Consider the following 22,478-nt stretch of genomic DNA (forward strand, 5'->3'; position numbering starts at 1 on the left):
TTTTTTTTTTTAAATGTAATTCTTTTTTTTATAACACCACATTAAAGGCAATTGTATCCTTCTGAAGAATTTTAATTTTGTGTTTTCCAATCTGATGCTCAATAAACATCACAGGCAACCAAGCAGTAATTACAAACAAGATAAGACAGTCAAATGTGCAGGAAAACATACGCACATTGGTTAATTCACTTGATCAGGAAATGAAACATTAACAGTCGGATGGATAAAGAGGACTGGCTGAAAGTCCCAATAAGTAAGTACATTTTCGAAAAATCAAAAGGTCTTAGCTTATGCTAGAACTCATAAAAACAACATTTGCCATGTATTGGTCCTCACATTCTTCTCGTTTGCATGCCACTGCTTTCCCTTCCTGCCTGGCCGGATAGCAAAGCAAGACTTTAATGTTGAGATGCATTTTAGACACCTATGGTGCTCTGAACCTTCCATTAACATGTGCCTTCTCATGCTGAATGCAGCATACAGCATGGTGCACTGAGTCAGCCCACTTCAGCAGTTGGCTAACCTCATTGGTAGTGACGTCATAATACTCTTTCACAAGACGCACATATACACCTAAAGTAGCTCCCTTAAGTGTGAGTGTTATGGCAATGTGTGTGTGTTTTTTTTTACCAAATAAATATTTTTGCTGGTAGCCAATGCCTTTTTTCAGGTAGATGTTAGCCAGGCAGCTTTTCCAACAGTGAAGTTTTGCATAAACTATGACAAAATGAAATAAATATGGAAAAAGCCAAAAGGCTGGTGGCCAATGCCAGACCTGTTGGCTTTGCTAATGTTTGTTTATAATGCCGTATAATGCTTGGCACCACTGGGTGCATGCTTCTTCATCTGTACTATACAAAAAGTAGGGGTAAACAAAGTGTAGAGCTACACCTAAGGTAGTTTTTCTTTAACCCGGTGACCGCGGCGGGAATTCTATGTCAGGACGGAGGCGAGGATTATGCAGTCCTTTCTTCTCTTTATTACAATAGCAATTCAAAGAAAAAAACAATCAGCACACATTAACTGAACCACAACTCCCATGAGCACATGGGGCACAGTGTCCATAGTAACCACCAGCCAATAATGATGTCCTCCACTGTATAATTAGCCGTGATGTCCCTTCCTCTTCCTCTTTCTTCTCTGCTCGTCAGATAAGTCACCTTATTCTTACCTTTTCTGACGTGTATGTTGTGATAATAGCGTTTTGAGTTTATTACTGCCTGTGCAATAGCACTCTCTTTCTAGTGCGTTTTTTCTCTGATTCAGGCTATCGGCAGCCCGACGTGCGACAGGCGCTGCTTGCGCCGTCTCTGCCGCTCAAACGCGGACTGTGAGGAACGCGTCTTCGCGCTCCCGCGGCTCTGTGGGGCACCACTGCCCAGGATAAGGCTGCGCTCGCGGTCCTTGTTCTCTTTATTAGCGCACTGAGGCAGGGAGTTCCCGGCCTCACCAACCCTCGCTCTGACACCAGTTTGGTGTGATTAGTCGCGCAGTGTGCGCAGCGCCATCTAGCGGCCAAGAGCAGTTACCGCACCCAATTTTGACAGCAGAGCTGTCAGAGCACCGGCGAGGGGGCTACCTTTTGTAACCTGAATTTAAGGTGTTCAGTGCTCTCACCCTCTGGAAATGCAGTCTGCTGGACTGTCAAACCCCCCATACAGGAGGCGGAGGAAATATGCTGCTCCCAACCCCTGCCACCGGCGGTTGGTCGCGCGCTCTCGCAGGCACTGGACACGGTACTGGCGCCTTTGCGGGAGAGAGTGGATGCCCTCACCCAAAGCATTCCCGGGGTGTTTGGTACCGCAGTGCCGGTGGACCGCGGATCCAAAGGTGCGCAGGGGGGAGGGAAAAAGTCAGCAAAGCGTCACGCGGGGCACCTGGAGGAGTTTGATTGCCTGAGGGACTCCTTCCGCAAGAGTGCGTGAACGCTTAAGAATGTACCCTGCCGGGAGGCATTCTACCCCGGAGACGATGGCGAAATGGTCGCCCCAGACTTTGACCAAGAAGATGGTTTCCCCGTGGAGGGAGAGGGTGTTACCGACGAGGATGGCTCCTCGGAGGAGGAGGATGAGTACACAGGGCGACTCTGGCGCCCGGACTCTCATTCTTCGGGATCTATGGAGGGGGACGATAAGACCCCGGACATGTTCGATCCGACAAAAATCTACCACCCGAGATCGTCGGAATGGATCCCTGACCCCAAGGTGGCAGCTTACGTGGCGGGCAAGGTGCGTCAACCCCTTGAAAAAGAAGTTAGGACCCGCATGCGGGGTGAGTGCCCTCGCCCGAAACTGGAAGGCAGAGTGGCGGCCACTCCAGACATCGTCGACAAGCTCTATGCCTTCTTCGCTAAGTTTTTGAAGGATCCCAGGAAGGGCATAGATCGGTACTGGCGCAACTGCCAGGATAAGCTCCTGGACGCCGTGGGGCCCATAACTCAGATTATCCAGTTAGCCGAGAGAGCCAAGGAATCGGGGACGGTGATGTCACAGAGGTCGTGGCAGGTTGGGCACAGCGAGCCCTATGCTTCCTGGGCAAAGCAAACTGCTCGTTGGCGGCAGAGCGGAGGAGATCCCTCCTTATTAAGATAGACCCTAAACTCAGAGATTTGGCCACTTCGGAGGCAGGGCCTATTGCACAAGGCAAGCTTTTTGGCGAACCTTTTATCAAAGAGTTAAATAAGTTCGTCACTACCTTCTCTGCTTTGGACAGAGCGCAATCGTCCATCAAGAAGATTTTTCCTCGACGGGTTTTTGCAGGGGCCGGAAGAGGACGGGGTCACTCCTCTGGCCGCCAACTTCAGCAAGGCCCTAATAACAAGAACCAGCAGCGCCGTAACAACAGCTGGAATGACGGCCGCCAGGGGAACTTCTACCCTAGTCGAGGCGCCGGCAAAGGGCGCGGCAGAGGTTATCACGGTGGAGCCAATGCACCGGGAGGCCCAGCTGGTGAGTGTTACCCTTTTTTCCCCGTCCGATCTGGGGGGGAGGCTACGGGATCATCTCCACAACTGGCTCAAAATCTCCTCAGACCCTTGGGTACTGCAGACTGTCAGGGGCTTCCGGATAGAGTTCTATGGTACTCCCCGTCAGAGGGTGCGCCCTCGCCCCTTGGTTTTTTCCACAGAAGACAGGATTCTGATCGAAACCGAGATGTCAGAACTCCTCAGGAAAGGAGCGATCCGCAGAATAAGCCTTCATCCCTCGGGCTTCCTGAGCAATATCTTCTTAGTCCAGAAAAAGGACAAAGGGTTTCGCCCGGTTATCAACTTACGGGAGTTCAACGAATGGCTGGTTTACCGCCATTTCAAGATGGAGGGAATCCATCTGTTGCGCGACATTCTCCTTCAAGGGGATTGGATGGTCCGCCTGGATTTGAAGGACGCATTCCTCACGATGGCGATCTTTCCGCCTCACAGGCGCTTTCTCCAGTTCTTATGGAACGGGGAGGTCTTCGAATTCCAGGCACTCCCCTTCAGCCTCTCGTCAGCCCCATGGTGCTTTACGAAGCTCCTGCGGCCAGTGGTGGAGTCACTACGCGAGAGGGGAGTTCGGATGATAATCTATCTCGACGACATCCTGATCATGGATCAGTCGCCGGAGCGGCTTCGTTCCAATTTGAACATGACTATTGCTCTGCTCCAGGACCTGGGGTTCGTGGTGAATGCTCAGAAGTCTGAGTTTCTCCCGAGCAGACAAATGACCTTTCTGGGATTCCTCATAGACTCGGAGTCTGCTTGCCTCAGCCTCCCGCAACAGAAGGTGAACAAGATTCGCAGGGAACTCTCCCAGACCCTTCGGAAGGACAGAATCTCCCTTCGGCACCTGGCTCGGATCGTTGGTCTCCTATTGTCCTTGATCTAGGCGATTTTTCCAGGACCATTGCACTACAGGGCCCTTCAACGTCTGAAGGCTCAGCATCTCCGGAGGGGTCTCACTTACTCAGAACTCATTTCGCTCACGGAGGAAACGAGGACGGAGTTGTGTTGGTGGATAGAACACATGAGTGCGTGGAACGGGAGTGCGATCTTTGGATCCAGCCCAGACCTGATCATCGAATCAGATGCCAGGAGAACGGGCTGGGGAGCTCGCTGCGGCGACATAACGATGGGGGGCCGCTGGTCGGAGGAGGAACTTCAGCTGCACATCAATTGCCTGGAACTCCTAGCGGGCTCCTTTGCGGTGAAGTCTCTGACCCAGCACCAGGTGTCATGTTGCATTCTGCTACGCATGGACAACGTGTTGGCGGTGCGGTATATCAATCGCCTGGGGGGGCCTCGGTCCCGGGCCCTAGCAAACCTAGCGAAAGACTTCTGGCACTATTGCCTAGAGAAACGGATTTCGGTGTCGGCGGAATATCTCCCAGGCACTCAGAATTCGATCGCGGACTGGCATTCCAGGAACTTCCAAGATTTCAGCGACTGGCGACTGCACCCTGCGGTCTTCCAGGCTTTGATGGCCTTTTGGGGGCCGTTCTCGGTGGATCTGTTTGCTTCCCGGCTCAACGTCAACTCCCGAAGTTTGTGAGCTGGAGGCCGGACCCGGATGCGGCAGCGGTCGATGCATTTCTGCAGGATTGGTCGCTGGAACAGGCTTACGCGTTCCCTCCCTTTCTCATGATTCCTCAAGTAGCGGCACAAGTTCGCCGACAGCGAGCGTCGCTGGTCCTGGTGACCCCCTTCTGGAGGGCTCAGGCCTGGTTCCCCCCACCACTAGAACTGTCGTGGGATTGTCCGATACGACTGCCCTTGTTCCCTTTGTTGCTTTCGGGTCCCCTGGGAGAGGGGCATCCGCTGGTCCTTCAGGAGTCCTTACACCTCATGGCGTGGAGGATTTCAGGGGACGTTGGCGAGACGGACGCCTTTCGGCAGACGCTGAGGAACTCATCAGCAGAGCATGGGCTCCAGGTACTGTTAAACGGTACCGTTTGGCTTGGCAACAATGGCGTCGTTGGTGTCTGGGAAGACACGCCGATCCTGTGGGGGCAGACGTTACCCTCATTTTATATTTTCTGGCTGACTTGGCCCAGTCGGGGTTGGCATATCATTCTGTCAACTCTTTCAGATCCGCCATTTCGGCGGGGCATGCCCACATCGAGGGCAAACCGGCGGGTGATCATCCTTGGGTTTGCAAGCTCATGAGGGGCATCAGACTTTCCAAACCCCCGGAACCCAGATATAAAAATCTCTGGGACGTCAACATCGTACTGCGCTTCTTGTGCGCCTGGCGTGATAATCATTTACAACAAGGGGTGGTGATGGACAGAGTCTCTGAATTAAGCAGAGTACTCCCACCCAGTCAAGAGATCAGGGCAAGATCCAACACCGTTTTTTAGGTCATTGCACCATCCCAGTTTCAGAACCTGGCTGTATGCAAATTAGTCTGTCCCTGGCCCAGTGCATCATGGGAACAGGGCAGACCAGACTACAAAAGCCAATTCTTACACTGGGAAGGAGACAAGCTTCCGGGGACCGGTTTCTGGCATTACAGCCGTCTTCGGCCCGGCTTGCTTGAATCCTGATGGTGCAATGAGCAAGGGACTCACATCTGAGTATACCCTTCCACGCTTAGGGTGGACAAAATTATTTACAACAAGGGGTGGTGATGGACAGAGTCTCTGAATTAAGCAGAGTACTCTCACCCAGTCAAGAGATCAGGGCTAGATCCAACACCGTTTTTTAGCTCATTGCACCATCCCAGTTTCAGAACCTGGCTGTATGCAAATTAGTCTGTCCCTGGCCCAGTGCATCATGGGAACAGGGCAGACCAGACTACAAAAGCCAATTCTTACACTGGGAAGGAAACAAGCTTCCGGGGACCGGTTTCTGGCATTACAGCCGTCTTCGGCCCGGCTTGCTTGAATCCTGATGGTGCAATGAGCAAGGGACTCACATCTGAGTATACCCTTCCACGCTTAGGGTGGACAAAATTATTTACAACAAGGGGTGGTGATGGACAGAGTCTCTGAATTAAGCAGAGTACTCTCACCCAGTCAAGAGATCAGGGCTAGATCCAACACCGTTTTTTAGCTCATTGCACCATCCCAGTTTCAGAATTTGGCTATATGCAAATTAGTCTGTCCCTGGCCCAGTGCATCATGGGAACAGGGCAGACCAGACTACAAAAGCCAATTCTTACACTGGGAAGGAAACAAGCTTCCGGGGACCGGTTTCTGGCATTACAGCCGTCTTCGGCCCGGCTTGCTTGAATCCTGATGGTGCAATGAGCAAGGGACTCACATCTGAGTATACCCTTCCACGCTTAGGGTGGACAAAATTATTTACAACAAGGGGTGGTGATGGACAGAGTCTCTGAATTAAGCAGGGTACTCTCACCCAGTCAAGAGATCAGGGCTAGATCCAACACCGTTTTTTAGCTCATTGCACCATCCCAGTTTCAGAACCTGGCTGTATGCAAATTAGTCTGTCCCTGGCCCAGTGCATCATGGGAACAGGGCAGACCAGACTACAAAAGCCAATTCTTACACTGGGAAGGAAACAAGCTTCCGGGGACCGGTTTCTGGCATTACAGCCGTCTTCGGCCCGGCTTGCTTGAATCCTGATGGTGCAATGAGCAAGGGACTCACATCTGAGTATACCCTTCCACGCTTAGGGTGGACAAAATTATTTACAACAAGGGGTGGTGATGGACAGAGTCTCTGAATTAAGCAGAGTACTCTCACCCAGTCAAGAGATCAGGGCTAGATCCAACACCGTTTTTTAGCTCATTGCACCATCCCAGTTTCAGAACCTGGCTGTATGCAAATTAGTCTGTCCCTGGCCCAGTGCATCATGGGAACAGGGCAGACCAGACTACAAAAGCCAATTCTTACACTGGGAAGGAAACAAGCTTCCGGGGACCGGTTTCTGGCATTACAGCCGTCTTCGGCCCGGCTTGCTTGAATCCTGATGGTGCAATGAGCAAGGGACTCACATCTGAGTATACCCTTCCACGCTTAGGGTGGATAAAATTATTTACAACAAGGGGTGGTGATGGACAGAGTCTCTGAATTAAGCAGAGTACTCTCACCCAGTCAAGAGATCAGGGCTAGATCCAACACCATTTTTTAGCTAATTGCACCATCCCAGTTTCAGAACCTGGCTGTATGCAAATTAGTCTGTCCCTGGCCCAGTGCATCATGGGAACAGGGCAGACCAGACTACAAAAGCCAATTCTTACACTGGGAAGGAAACAAGCTTCCGGGGACCGGTTTCTGGCATTACAGGCGTCTTCGGCCCGGCTTGCTTGAATCCTGATGGTGCAATGAGCAAGGGACTCACATCTGAGTAAACCCTTCCACGCTTAGGGTGGACAAAATTATTTACAACAAGGGGTGGTGATGGACAGAGTCTCTGAATTAAGCAGAGTACTCTCACCCAGTCAAGAGATCAGGGCTAGATCCAACACCGTTTTTTAGCTCATTGCACCATCCCAGTTTCAGAACCTGGCTGTATGCAAATGAGTCTGTCCCTGGCCCAGTGCATCATGGGAACAGGGCAGACCAGACTACAAAAGCCAATTCTTACACTGGGAAGGAAACAAGCTTCCGGGGACCGGTTTCTGGCATTACAGCCGTCTTCGGCCCGGCTTGCTTGAATCCTGATGGTGCAATGAGCAAGGGACTCACATCTGAGTATACCCTTCCACGCTTAGGGTGGACAAAATTATTTACAACAAGGGGTGGTGATGGACAGAGTCTCTGAATTAAGCAGAGTACTCTCACCCAGTCAAGAGATCAGGGCTAGATCCAACACCGTTTTTTAGCTCATTGCACCATCCCAGTTTCAGAACCTGGCTGTATGCAAATTAGTCTGTCCCTGGCCCAGTGCATCATGGGAACAGGGCAGACCAGACTACAAAAGCCAATTCTTACACTGGGAAGGAAACAAACTTCCGGGGACCGGTTTCTGGCATTACAGCCGTCTTCGGCCCGGCTTGCTTGAATCCTGATGGTGCAATGAGCAAGGGACTCACATCTGAGTATACCCTTCCACGCTTAGGGTGGACAAAATTATTTACAACAAGGGGTGGTGATGGACAGAGTCTCTGAATTAAGCAGAGTACTCTCACCCAGTCAAGAGATCAGGGCTAGATCCAACACCGTTTTTTAGCTCATTGCACCATCCCAGTTTCAGAACCTGGCTGTATGCAAATTAGTCTGTCCCTGGCCCAGTGCATCATGGGAACAGGGCAGACCAGACTACAAAAGCCAATTCTTACACTGGGAAGGAAACAAGCTTCCGGGGACCGGTTTCTGGCATTACAGCCGTCTTCGGCCCGGCTTGCTTGAATCCTGATGGTGCAATGAGCAAGACGAAGACGGCTGTAATGCCAGAAACCGGTCCCCGGAAGCTTGTTTCCTTTCCAGTGAAGAATTGGCTTGGTAGTTTGGTCATGCCCTGTTCCCATGATGCACTGGGCCAGGGACAGACTAATTTGCATATAGCCAGGTTCTGAACTGGGATGGTGCAGTGAGCTAAAAAACGGTGATGGATCAAGCCCTGATCTGTTGACTGGGTAGGAGTGTTCCGATTAACTCAGATACTCTGTCCATCACCACCCCCTTTTTGAAATGATTTTGGCCACCATAAGTGTGGAAGGGTATGCTCAGACATGAGTCCCTTGCTCACTGCACCATCAGGATTCAAGCAAGCCGGGCCGAAGACGGCTGTAATGCCAGAAACCGGTCCCCGGAAGCTTGTTTCCTTTCCAGTGAAGAATTGGCTTGGTAGTTTGGTCTGCCCTGTTCCCATGATGCACTGGGCCAGGGACAGACTAATTTGCATATAGCCAGGTTCTGAACTGGGATGGTGCAGTGAGCTAAAAAACGGTGATGGATCAAGCCCTGATCTGTTGACTGGGTAGGAGTGTTCCGATTAACTCAGATACTCTGTCCATCACCACCCCCTTTTTGAAATGATTTTGGCCACCATAAGTGTGGAAGGGTATGCTCAGACATGAGTCCCTAGCTCACTGCACCATCAGGATTCAAGCAAGCCGGGCCGAAGACGGCTGTAATGCCAGAAACCGGTCCCCGGAAGCTTGTTTCCTTTCCAGTGAAGAATTGGCTTGGTAGTTTGGTCTGCCCTGTTCCCATGATGCACTGGGCCAGGGACAGACTAATTTGCATATAGCCAGGTTCTGAACTGGGATGGTGCAGTGAGCTAAAAAACGGTGATGGATCAAGCCCTGATCTGTTGACTGGGTAGGAGTGTTCCGATTAACTCAGATACTCTGTCCATCACCACCCCCTTTTTGAAATGATTTTGGCCACCATAAGTGTGGAAGGGTATGCTCAGACATGAGTCCCTTGCTCACTGCACCATCAGGATTCAAGCAAGCCGGGCCGAAGACGGCTGTAATGCCAGAAACTGGTCCCCGGAAGCTTGTTTCCTTTCCAGTAAAGAATTGGCTTGGTAGTTTGGTCTGCCCTGTTCCCATGATGCACTGGGCCAGGGACAGACTAATTTGCATATAGCCAGGTTCTGAACTGGGATGGTGCAGTGAGCTAAAAAACGGTGATGGATCAAGCCCTGATCTGTTGACTGGGTAGGAGTGTTCCGATTAACTCAGATACTCTGTCCATCACCACCCCCTTTTTGAAAGATTTTGGCGTGATAATCAGCATCTGAACAGGAAAGAATTGTCGTCCAAGTTGGCGATTTTGCTGTGTTTGGTTTCGTGCAAACGCATCTCCGATGTGCGTGCATTCGATGTCACGGCACGTATGTTCACTCCGGAGGGAGTGACTTTCACGGTTTCTAGACGGACCAAAACTGATATCAGATTGGTGTCATACCCGATGTTTTCGGATCAACCGAAACTGTGCGTGGTGCGCTGTCTCAAGGCGTATGAGGACATGACGGCGGAATATCGCCCGCCAGGAGAGCGTCAACTTCTCATTGCTTTACAGAAGCCGTTTAAGGCGGTTGCAGCTCCATCCATCGCTAGGTGGGTCAGCTGGATCATGACTGAAGCGGGGCTGGATGTAACCAGTTTCGGGGCACACTCCACAAGAGGAGCAATGGCCTCTAAAGCCATTCAAGTGGGAGGTAGACTGGAGGACATTATGGCGGCGGCTGATTGGTCCTCGGAGTCCACATTCAAAAAGTTTTACTTTAAGCCCATCTATGGCGCAGCGGAAATGGTGGTAAGCTTTAAAACTGCATAATCCTCGCCTCCGTCCTGACATAGAATGAAACATTTCCTAGCTAACGTAACGGAAAGTTTCAATTCTATTAAGGACAAGGAGGCAAAGATTATCCCTCCCGAGACTTGCTGGTCTCGACCCACCCGAACAACCTCGTACTTCAGTAAGTATTGGTTTACGATTTATTCCGCTGTTATGTTTATACAACGAGATGTGTTGGAATCAGATACAAAGTGTGTACATGTTCTAGATTTCAATTTTGATAACTTTGCATGCCTTTGGTGATTCTTGTAAGTGCTGTGTACTGCCTATTTTGATTTCTTTCGGGAAAAAAGAACTGGATAATGGTTTTCTTGTTTAATTTAGGACACGACCAGAAGGATTGAGGAGCGTTCCTGGGGCTCTTTCCTCACAGAGAAGAAGAGAAAGAGGAAGGGACGTCACGGCTAATTATACAGTGGAGGACATCATCATTGGCTGGTGGTTACTATGGACACTGTGCCCCATGTGCTCATGGGAGTTGTGGTTCAGTTAATGTGTGCTGATTGGTTTTTTCTTTGAATTGCTATTGTAATAAAGAGAAGAAAGGACTGCATAATCCTCGCCTCCTTGTCCTTAATAGAATTGAAACTTTCCGTTACGTTAGCTAGGAAATTTTTCATTCCGCCACAGTGCGGGTGACTTATGATTGGGCGTGGTCAGGAAGGCCCCAGGCCGTCCTCCGCACACGCCCACCATGACATCGGACGGCCGGGGGCCGTCTGACGCACGTAAAGGGTTAATGGAACCGGTTCCCAGCCGCTTGATATCCCTCCCAAGATGCAATGGGACTTCAGGGTGCAGAAACTTGTTTCTCTCCTGTGTTTCAGCAATTATGGTAGCAGTGAAACCTAGTAGAATTGGCTCAACAACTACATACCTTTTGTTACACACTAACAAAAGTTCTGCCATAAGATACCCAGCAACATGGAGCAGAATCTACGCAGCACTACTTTGGCAGATGGCGAGCATCAGTCGAGTGGTACACACTTAGACCTGAATGGAAGTGGGAATGTTGCCCCTCCCATGCAGTCCCTACATTTTTAAGCTAAAAAGATTCAAAATTCTTTAACACAAACAACAAGCATATGGCGGGCAAGCTGTCAATATGGGTCTGATTCTATTACAGGACCGGAGGCTTCAGATTATGCTTCTCAATCTTTACTGCATAAAACACAGCAGCCAATGAAAATGTATATTTTCAGTAAACAGTAACAATAAACTTCATTACCCATGAACACCCATGAGTATAGGCACGCCCCCACAGTCCATAAGAACCCCTTGCGTGCTCCCATCATCCTCTTTCTTTGCTGCTCAAGCCAGAGTTAAGTGCACCTTCCCTGTTCCCTCACTCTGCTTGTTGGTTTGGGGGTAATAGGGAGACTGTTGTGTATAACCTTTGGATTGAGGCGGGTCGCTCCGCTACATGGTTGAGGACATATGTTTATATGGTGCGCTTGTTGTTATTTAGCCTGTGAGCATGCTTTAGGACTATTTGTGGGGCAGACGGATCGCGAGCGCTCACCTTGCACGGCGCTCGGCTTGGGCCGGCTTTTTGCCTCAGGCGACTCCCGCTGTGGAGCGCGCGCGCTCAGCGCTACTACGACGGTCGCTGACCGGCGGGGGGCCGCCGCGATTTGCAGTTGGGCCCGTTTCACCGGCAGCCTGCGGGCGCACGGGAGCTCCCTAATGCGCCCCGTGTAAAGGCCGGGTGGCTCACGGCCGACGCGCGCGCCCAAAAACGCTGCTCAATTGGGCTACTTTTTAGTAGCTTTTGGTAGCGTTTTGGGCGGCGCGCCTCAGCTCGTTCCCCAGGCTCACTGGAACGCGCGTTTCTCGTTCCACACACCGGCTGGCCCCTCGTTTTACCGCCAGTGCTGGCTGTAATAGTCTAAGGTCCAGAGTGAGCACACACTCTTTATATATTTGGGACCTAGGTCTTTGGCCTTGTGGAATACAGCTTTGCTGAGGGGGTTTGGGTACAGTTGCCTGTTTTATTTATTGTGTGCAGTGGGCTGACCCCCCCCACCACCCCTACACCTGCCTCAGTGATTTACTATCAGAGAGTGAGCATGGAGAATTGGGTTAAATACCCCGAAGAAGAGGAGGCTGATGGGGAGGATAATAATGATGGGCAGCAGGAAGCTGTTCTGGAAGACAATATAGTCGAAGCCTTGGATGCCTCGGTTCAAGCTTCGGTGGACAGAGCAATGGAGACGAAAGTCCCCCAGACTGTGCAGCAAGCACTAGCAGTGGCCCTGCGCCCCATTCGCAAGCAGTTAGAAGGCTTTGCTAAGCGACACGGATATGACAAGGGTAGGAAGCAGAAGCGTGCTACTCCCTCTACCTCTACTTCTATTTCTGAAGAGCGCAAACTGTGGCCGCATGCACAATCCATGGCCTCATTGCCGGCTCGTGACGCCCCAACTGACCATCGTTCTGGGGGCAAGGCGAAGAGTAAACGCCAGATCGTGATAGACACGGATACTACCACCACTAATACTGACACCAATACGGACACTGATACCTCGGAGGAGCAACCTCCTCCCCCTAAGAAAGCCAAGCCGGCTTCCAAGTCAGTGGAGGACAAAGCCTCTAAGGCTTTCCACTTTGACCCTTCGGACATCGTCCACCCCCGGTCTTCGGACTGGGTTCCGCCGGCGGACGTCTCTGATTATATTCATGATCACCTCCGGAAGAGCTTCACTCGGGAGGTGCGCAACTGACTGCGGTCGGAGTGCCCGCGTCCAGATATTCCGGACTGTGTCGCTGACACACCGGAAATAGACGCAAGCATGCTGACATTTCTTAAAAAATTTTCCAAGGATCCTAAGAGGGGGCTTGACAGGGCCTGGCGGGGCTGTCAAGACAAGATGCTGGATGTCATTGGGCCCCTGGCGAAGATCCTAGAGATGGCCTTAGCGGCCAAGGAGGGTGCGACTCCTGTAGATCCGGACATCTTGGCTGAGTGGACTCAGCGCGCCATTTGCTTTCTGGGTAACGCAAATTGCGCCGTCTCTTCGGAGAGGCGCAAGTCCTTACTAATGCGCATGGACAGCAATTTAACGGAGCTGGCGGAAGCTGAACCTGGCCCTCTGGCCGGTGGGTGTCTCTTCGGAGACAGGTTCGTGAAGGACGTCACCAAGTATGTGGGCACCTTCACCGCGTTGGATAAGGCCCAGAGTGGTATTAAGCGCGCCCTCACGCAGGGTGTTTTCAACAGGGCCGGGCGAGGCGGGGGTCGCTCGTCAGGCCGAGGGTTCCAGAGAGGCTCCCAGAGAGGGGATTTTGGCCGCGGCCGCGGCGAGTGGGACTCTACCCGCGGAGGAACCTTCTATCCCTCACGACGAGGCTTCAACAAAGGCCGTTTCCAGTCGGGAAACAACAGGGCGAATTTCAAGGCCCATCAAAGTTCCGGTGAGTCTGACAGATGTGTCTTTCCTTCCTTTGGCGGGTCGCACGCAGCATTGTCTGCGGCAATGGCAAGTGTTAACTCAGGATGTTTGGGTCTTGCAGACTGTTCAGGGATTCAGGCTGGAGTTCTACTCTCCTCCTGCGCAAGCGTTTCCCCCGCCACCTCTCCATTTTTCCCAACTAGATCACAGTTTTATAGAAGCAGAGGTGGCAGACTTGCTGAGGAAGGGCGCGATCGCTTTTTGCCAGAGAAGTCCTCGCGGCTTCGCCAGCAATGTCTTTCTAGTCCAAAAGAAGGGAGGTGGCAACAGACTTGTACTCAACCTCAGAGATTTCAACCAACATCTAGTGTACAACCATTTCAAAATGGAGGGTATCCACATGTTAGCGGATTTGTTACAAGAAGGAGATTGGTTAGTGCGATTAGATCTGAAAGATGCATATCTTTCTATTCCGATTTTTCCTCCACACCGCAGGTTCCTGCAATTTCAGTGGAGCGGCCAGTGGTACGAGTATTTAGCTCTTCCTTTCGGTCTCTCCTCGGCTCCCTGGTGTTTCACCAAGGTAATGAAACCAGTGGTGGCCTTCCTCAGGGAGAGGGGTGTGCGCATGATCATTTACCTAGACGACATTCTGATCATGGCGCAGGACCGGTCAGTGTTACAGCAACACTTGACCATGACTACTTCCTTGTTGCAAGGCCTGGGGTTTGTGATAAATCTAGCGAAGTCAGTAGTGACCCCGGCTCAGGTAATAGACTTTCTGGGGTTCACGGTCAACTCCCTCACGGCGCAGCTGCTTCTTCCACAGGCGAAGTTGAGGGACTTGAAGAAGGAGATCAGGAAACTGCTGGACAGGCAATTGGTCTCGCTCAGAACACTGGCCAGGATTGTAGGAGTCCTGGCGTCCTCTATCCAGGCGATATTTCCGGGTCCTTTGCACTACAGAGCCCTCCAACGTCTGAAGATCAGACACCTTCAGAAGGGTCTCTCGTATACGGACTCGGTTCCGCTTACGGACGAAGTTCGGCACGAACTCCAATGGTGGCTAGGCCACGTGGATGCCTGGAACGGCAGAGCGATCTTCGGGTCGCGACCAGATGTGGTAATCGAGTCGGACGCCAGCAGATGGGGCTGGGGCGCGCGCTGTGGAGAGGTTTCCACAGGCGGCAGATGGTCGTCTCAGGATCTGGAACTTCACATAAACTGTTTGGAATTACTGGCAGGATCGTTCGCGGTCCGCACGTTATCCCCGAAGCAGACATCATGTTGCATCCTCCTGCGCCTGGACAATGTGTCCGCAGTGAGGTATATCAACAAGTTGGGCGGCACGAGGTCGTCTCTTCTTGTCCAGATAGCCAAAGAGTTTTGGCATTACTGTCTACAGAACCAGATTTCAGTCATAGCGGAGTACATCCCGGGTCAGGCCAACCAAGTGGCAGACTGGCATTCCAGACACTTGAGGGATTACAGCGACTGGAAGCTGCTTCCCCAGGTCTTTCTCTGGTTACAGGCGATTTGGGGTCCTTTTCAGACGGACCTGTTCGCCTCCAGGTTGACGTATCAACTTCCCCGGTTCTTCAGCTGGAGACCGGATCCGATGGCAGAAGCGACGGACGCATTTCTCCAGGATTGGTCGGAGGGGACCCAGTATGCATTTCCCCCCTTTCTGTTGATTCCCAGAGTAATGACTCATGTGATACGGCAAGCGGCGAAAATTGTCATGGTGACTCCGTGGTGGACATCACAAGCGTGGTTTCCCAAGTTGTTACAGTGGAGCTGCGACCGCCCCCGGCTACTGCCGGATTTGAAGTGGTTGTTGCAGGGCCCTCGTCAGGAACAGCACCCGTTGCTGTTGGAGGGCAGGTTATCCCTGATGGCATGGAGGCTTTCAGGGAACAGTGGCAAATGCCAGGAATTTCGGACAAGGCTGCTGACTTTATCAAGCAGGCTTGGGCACCTTCCACCAGGAAGCGATATTCCGCTGCCTGGAAGAACTGGGTGGATTGGTGCGTGGGACGACGTCTGGATCCCGTGGGGGCAGGATTACCCCAAGTGTTGAACTTTCTATCCGAGAAGGCGGCAGGTGGCCTAGCGTATCGTTCGGTCAACAACTTTCGCTCAGCCCTCTCGGCGGGGCATGCCCTGGTGGATGGTAAACCAGTAGGCATGCACCCGGTTGTTTGTAAGTTGTTGAAAGGCATCAGGGTGGCCAACCCTCCCAAACCCAAGTATTCAGGTTTGTGGGATGTCTCAGTGGTGATTTCTTTGCTCGACAGATGGCCGGTTAATTCTCTCCTGTCCAGGAAGCAATTGTGGGCTAAATTAGCCATGTTGCTTTGTCTATCCTCTTGCAGAAGATCTTCAGATGTCAGAGCGCTCGACGTAACAGGTAGAGTGTTTACCCCAGAGGGGGTTTCTTTTCATATTACAGGTCGTACTAAAACAATGTCTCGACATATATCTTATAATGCTTTTCCTGACAATGAAAAACTATGTGTGGTCCATTGTTTGAAGACCTACGAGGAATGTACGAAGGCCTTGCGGCCGCAGGGCTGTTCGCAATTGTTGATTTCTATTCAAAAGCCCTTTAAACCAGTGGCGGCTGCCACTATTGCTAGATGGCTTCGGTTCATTATGAAGGAAGCTGGTGTTGATACGAGTATTTTTGGTGCTCATTCAGTTAGAGGCGCGATGGCGTCCAAGTCATATGGTTTAGGATCCAGTATCCAAGATATTATGCATTGTGCAGATTGGTCCTCTGATTCAACGTTTAAGACGTTTTATTACAAGCCGGTGGGAGATATTACTTCTGTGGTATTTAAACAGCGTTAAACTAGCATAATCTGAAGCCTCCGGTCCTGTAATAGAATCAAAAATTTGCTAGCATTCGCGACAAGAATTTTCAATTCTATTAAGGACACGGAGGCGAGGATTATCCCACCCGGCTTAATGTACTGTATGTATTAAGCTTACCCACCCTTTTATGCAAGAATTACGGGGTGTTGTTTCCTTTATTTCAGGATCGGATAAGAAGTCGGATTAATCGAATCCGGAGGTCAGGATGTTCCGCCTGAAGATGTTCTTCCATGTTGGAGGATTGTGACTGTTCAAGTTTTGTTGGACTTGTTTCGCCTCAAAGAAAGAGGATGATGGGAGCACGCAAGGGGTTCTTATGGACTGTGGGGGCGTGCCTATACTCATGGGTGTTCATGGGTAATGAAGTTTATTGTTAATGTTTACTGAAAATATACATTTTCATTGGCTGCTGTGTTTTATGCAGTAAAGATTGAGAAGCATAATCCTTGCCTCCGTGTCCTTAATAGAATTGAAAATTCTTGTCGCGAATGCTAGCAAATTTTTGATTCACATACACCAATTTGTGGTATGTAAAATTCAACTACGGTAGCGGTACCAGGAGCAGCCGTTTGGTTTTTCAGGAGTGAGTGGATAGCAGTGTTGAGAGAATATGCTGATGACATGAAATGAACCTTGGCACTGTGGAGGGAAACAGGCAGTCTCCTGTTGTTCCGTAACATGCGTTACCATGGGAACCAAGAATGCTTAGGGAACAGAGCTACAAAATTACTTCCTGACGTGCCATTTTACGTTTCATGACATTGCGTGATGACGTGCTGAAAATTCTTCTCTGGCCAGACGCTGGTAACTAGGCAATAGGGGAAACAGGGAAGCTGATTCTCCGCTAGGACAAACGGAGATTCCACGACGTCATCAGTGTGGAAATGACAGCGCCAACTAAGGATAATTCTTCACACATACGGTAAGACAGTTATGAGTGATACCTCACACACGAGACAGGCAGCACAGGGCAGGATTTCTCACCTGCGATAAGGCGGAAACATCACTTGGCATCGGACAGTTAACCCCTCCTGAAACAGTGAACAAAATCCTCCTAGTTAGTTTTTTCCTTAGTTTAGTTGGTTTTCCAAATTACTTGCGGCTAATCTCTTCTACTTGTTCTTCTTGGTTTGGTTTTTCTCGTTACTGTGGCTGGTTTCTTCTTATTTTCTTTCTCCCCTGTACCTTGTAATTCTATCGTTTTTGGCCGAAACTGAGGCGAGTGACTTTCGTTTTTTTCAAGTTTTCTGGCGTTACTCCGGTTACACATGTGACAGATTTCTACTTATCCTCGTTTAGAGGCTCAGGTTACAGATTGCTCTTTCTCACAGTACTAGTGGCAGATGAGTAATACTTGCGGCTGATTCGATTCCTTCTCTTTTAGTTTAAATTTTATCACAACTGGTTTCTTCTTGTGTTCTTGCGTTTGACAGGTTTCTGGTTTCTTTACTTCTTGCTTCTTTCTGCAATTCACTGACACGCCGTCTTGGGTTCTTGGTGTGAAGTGTTGCTCAGGGCTGTGCTGTTCTTCTTCTTGGTCTGGTCAGCTAGATCATCACCAAAATGATGTCGATGTATCACAGGATACTTCTAGTTATCTTACAGGATAGATTTAGACACAGCAGAGAACTACATCTTGCCAGCTGACTAGACCATCAACTTACAAGTGTGGAACATTCAAGTACAAAGTAGAATGCACATAGGTATACTGGGAAGCTTAAGAGGTGTGAACATAGAGAAAGGTCTAATGACCAAAGTGGCCATGTTGCGAGGAGTATAAGTTTACTACACATACCAGCAAGGACACAACAGACTAGCCTCCTTCGAATCATTGCTTAAGTAATACCATCAACTCCTGAAGAGGATGAAAAGAAACCCCCTTCCCAACCACATTGAGGCTAATTCTAATTGCAGCAAACAATTCAGCATTGTCAGAGAGTTCTCCAACCCCTCCACCTCTGAAAACACCATCACCCCCTCCCAGGAACTCTGAGACATCCTAGTGCACTTCTTCCACTGCAAGATCTGCAAATTCGAACCCCAACCCAATGCCACCGACATCCTCTGCCTCATTGCCATGTAAGATGCAAACACCAACCACCTACTAACCACCTGGGACCAGTTCATCATTCAAAACACCACTGGCATCATGAACTAGTCACACTCAGAAGGCACCCAATGACCCCTGTCCGTACCTCATTTTCAACCTAGGAAGCAAGCTGATTCAGCAACAAACTCACCACACTCATAAACTCATCCATTGCCATGGCCACCTTCCCCAATGAATGGAAGCATGCTGGAGTCAAACCCCTTCTCAAGAAACCATCACCGACCCCAGTGAACTCAAGATCTTCAGTCGTATCTCTTTTTTCCCAACCCTGCCTAGATCCTTGAAAAGCTGTCAGCCAACAACTCTCGGAACACCTGGAGAATAACAACGTTCTTGACATCTCTGCACAAACCATAGCACCAACTCCACCTGCATTGCTGCCATCAACGAAATCAGGGACCTTCTTGACAGAATTAAATGGCAGCCCGGATCCTCCTTGACTTCTCAGCTGCATTTAATACTGTATCCCACCACACCTTTATCAAGGGGCTCCACCACATTGGAATTCAAGGAGACAACCCTGAGATGGATCGCTTCCTTCATCACCAGAAGAACTCAGAGAATCCGCCTTCCTCTCTTCACCTACGAACACAAGAGCCTCATCTGTAATGCCCCTCAAGGCTCAGCCCCACCCTGTTCAATACTTACATGACCTCCACCAGGCCAGCACCGTCAGAACATCATTTCCTATGCTGATGACCCAGCTCATCCTCTCACCCTCAGAAGAGTCCTCCTCTACGAGGGCCAAATTCTGCAGGTGCCTGACCAGCATCGCTGACTGGATGAAAGACAATACCTGAAGCTCAACACTGATAAAACAGAAGTACTAAATTTTAGGAACAACACATTCCCATGAAGGACTCCTGGGGCCCGATTATGAGTCTGGCGGTACATTGACTACCAGACTCATGAGGGCATGGTGGTGGTGGTCCCTGACTGCCCTGTTCCTATTTGAGGGGGTTGGACTGCCAGAGCCCCGCTGCAGCCACCAAGGGACCACCATTCCCTGGTGGTTTTGCAGAGGCGGGGCGGACCCTGATGGTATTCCAAACCAGGACCCTTACCCATGCCAACAGACCATGCCCACAACCTTAGCATCATCTTAGGCAGAAAGCTCACCATAAAAAACCAGATCAGCACACTCTCCTCCACCTGCATCCTCACTCTCCTCATTCTCCACAAGATGATCAAATGGCTCCCGGTCAGCGCCAGATGAACCATCATCCAGGCCCTAATCTCCATCAGGCTGGACTACAGCAACACACTATGTGCAAGAATCACCTCACACCTCCTGAAGAGACTACTGATTATCCTCAACCTCCTCAAACAGACCCACATCACCCCCTACAAGCAGGAAACTCCACTGACTCCCCATTCAGAAGAGATGTCATTTCACGATGCTGATCCATGCATACAAGGTTTCACCCCCACACCTCGCTCACATTGCTGACATAAGTAGGAGCTACAGTGGTGGTCATTCCTTCTCCTACCCTGTGGCTAGTGCCTGGAAAAACCTCCCCCTACAAATCCAGACCTGGCTGGTCGACTGAGCCTCTGCAGCGAGATCCCCAATACCTCGATACCCTGGCGATGACTGGCCGTGCTTTACAAGTCTTATATATATAGTTTCACTTAAAATAGACAAAGATTACAGGGATGTTATTGTTAGGAAATAAAAGACGTAAAAATGCACTGAATAAACCAAAGGTTGCAGGGACATTATAGCTAGGCTCAGATTTCACTCATACAAAACAATACAAATTCAGCAGTTATAGTTAGCTGAGCTAACTATAACTCATGCCCCCGCAATGCACTGCTTATGACCTCACATATTACATCCCACATGATATGGTCAGTGACATCACTGATGACAACTCAAATTACATACCTGATGACATCATCCTGTGACTGTGAGTGTTTTTAAAATGTTTATCAGTGTTAAATATATAAACCAAGGTGTACTGATGAATCAGTGGGTGTATGAGTGCCTGTATAGATGATTCAGTGGGTGCGTGACTGACTGTGTAAGTTAGTAATTAGGTGTCTCAGTGAATGTATGGGTCACTTACTAGGTTGTCTGAATGTCTGCATCAGTCTGTCAGTTGGAGTAAAAGTGGCTGTATGAGTGGGTACATGAGTGACTGTATGGGTGATTGATTGGTTATCTGGGTACCTGTATAGTTGTCTCAGCTAACTATAACTGCTGAATTCCACAGGTGTTGTACAAATGAAATCTGAGCCTAATTATAACGACCCTGTAGTAGTAGTAGTAGTTGCATTTCCAGAGTTGTGGAGAAAGGGTGCTGCTCCTCTGACCAGCTCTCAGGAATTCCGCAGTGTAGGACTTACAGGAGGTATCAGGAGGGCTTCCTGGCCCCCAATTTCCCCCAGGAGTGAAGTGGACTTCATCGCCCAACCAGTAGTGCACCAGAAGGTAAATTTGGAGACAGGTGGAGAAAAGGGGCATCAAATCCAAATACCTCTCAGCAATCCCGCTGTGTGGGCCTTACTGGAGGTAACAGAAGGGGTGTTTTTCCCACAAGGACAGACTAGAGCCAAGATTACTTTATCCCCCAATCAGCAGTGCGCCAGGAGGCATGCTTACAGAATGGTGGAGAATGAGGGTGTGGCCTCTGAAGCCTCCTCAGCAATCGCACTCAGTGTGACTTACTAAAGGTAACAGGAGTACTTGTTAGCCCTACAGATCTCTCAGAATCCAAGGGGACTTCATCTCCCATTCAGCAGTGCACCAGGAGGCGTGTTTGCAGATTGGCGGATCAAGGGGGCATGGCCTCCAAAGTCCTCTCATCAATTCTGCTGTGTGGAACTTACTGGAGCAAGCAGGAGGGCTTGTTGGCCTCCATAGACACACTAGAGCCAAGGTGACTTCATCCCCTAACCAGTTGTGTACCAGGGAGCATGTTTGCAGAGTGGTGGAGAAAGGGGACATGGCCTTCAAATGTCCTCTCAGCAATCATGCTGTTTGGGACTTACTGGAGGTAAGAGTAGGGCTTGTTGGCCCCCACGACCCTCTGTAGCCAAGGGGACTTCATCCCTCAACTAGTTGTGTACAAGGAGGCACGTTTGCAGAGTGGTGGTGAAAGGGGGTGGGGCTTTCGGTAACTTGCCTGTCCAGCTTAATTTATTTATTTCTTAAGCGGGAGCCCCGTGGCCCCCTCCCTGGGCCAATTTTGGCCCATGTGTCCCCATTCCCGGGGCCTGGCCTTTTGTTTTTTTTAAGGGGGGCTGATTTCGGTCCCGGGGACCCGATCCCCCGGGGCCGGGCCTTTGAAAATTAATGTTTTATTTGTAATTAAGGGAGGGGGCCATGTGGCCCCCCTGCTGGTCCTATTCTGGCTTGAGTACCCCATCTCCGGGGGCTCAGCCTTTACTGTGGGTGCCCTAGTCCCACCCACGGCACCTACTTTTCACTGATTTGGACCCCCAGGGTGAGTCTGAGCGCCACTCTGGTTCCCACCGGCCCCTCTCCTCCTTTGGGAGTTGGCATTGTTTTACCAATAAGGAGCTGCAAACATGCAGCTCCCTGTGTAGTTTTCTATGGCTTGGCAGGAGCGGTAAAGCGTCCGCCAAGCCATAGTAAACAGCTATCTGCTTGGAGGAGGGAGAGCTTTTAGCTTCATTTTTGCTCCTGTTTGCTGCTGGACCTCGCGGTACCCGCTTCGCGGGTCCCGCATCGCCCGTCTGCCTGGGCGCCTGACTTTGTTTGCTGGACTTAAAATCTATTGAGCAGAGACCAGCGGGATCTGCAGGGCTGCGAGCGCCAGGTGAGAGACAGGGACTCCATTTCCCAGGAGTCCCTGCGCTGTTATCACCTGCACCTGGACGCCCTCCCTGCTTGACCCGCCCCCTGAACACCGAGTGAAAAGGTGCCTGTTTGCTGTTGCCTC

The sequence above is a fragment of the Lissotriton helveticus genome, chromosome 7, assembly GCF_964261635.1.
Source record: "Lissotriton helveticus chromosome 7, aLisHel1.1, whole genome shotgun sequence".
In the NCBI taxonomy this organism is placed as follows: domain Eukaryota; kingdom Metazoa; phylum Chordata; class Amphibia; order Caudata; family Salamandridae; genus Lissotriton; species Lissotriton helveticus.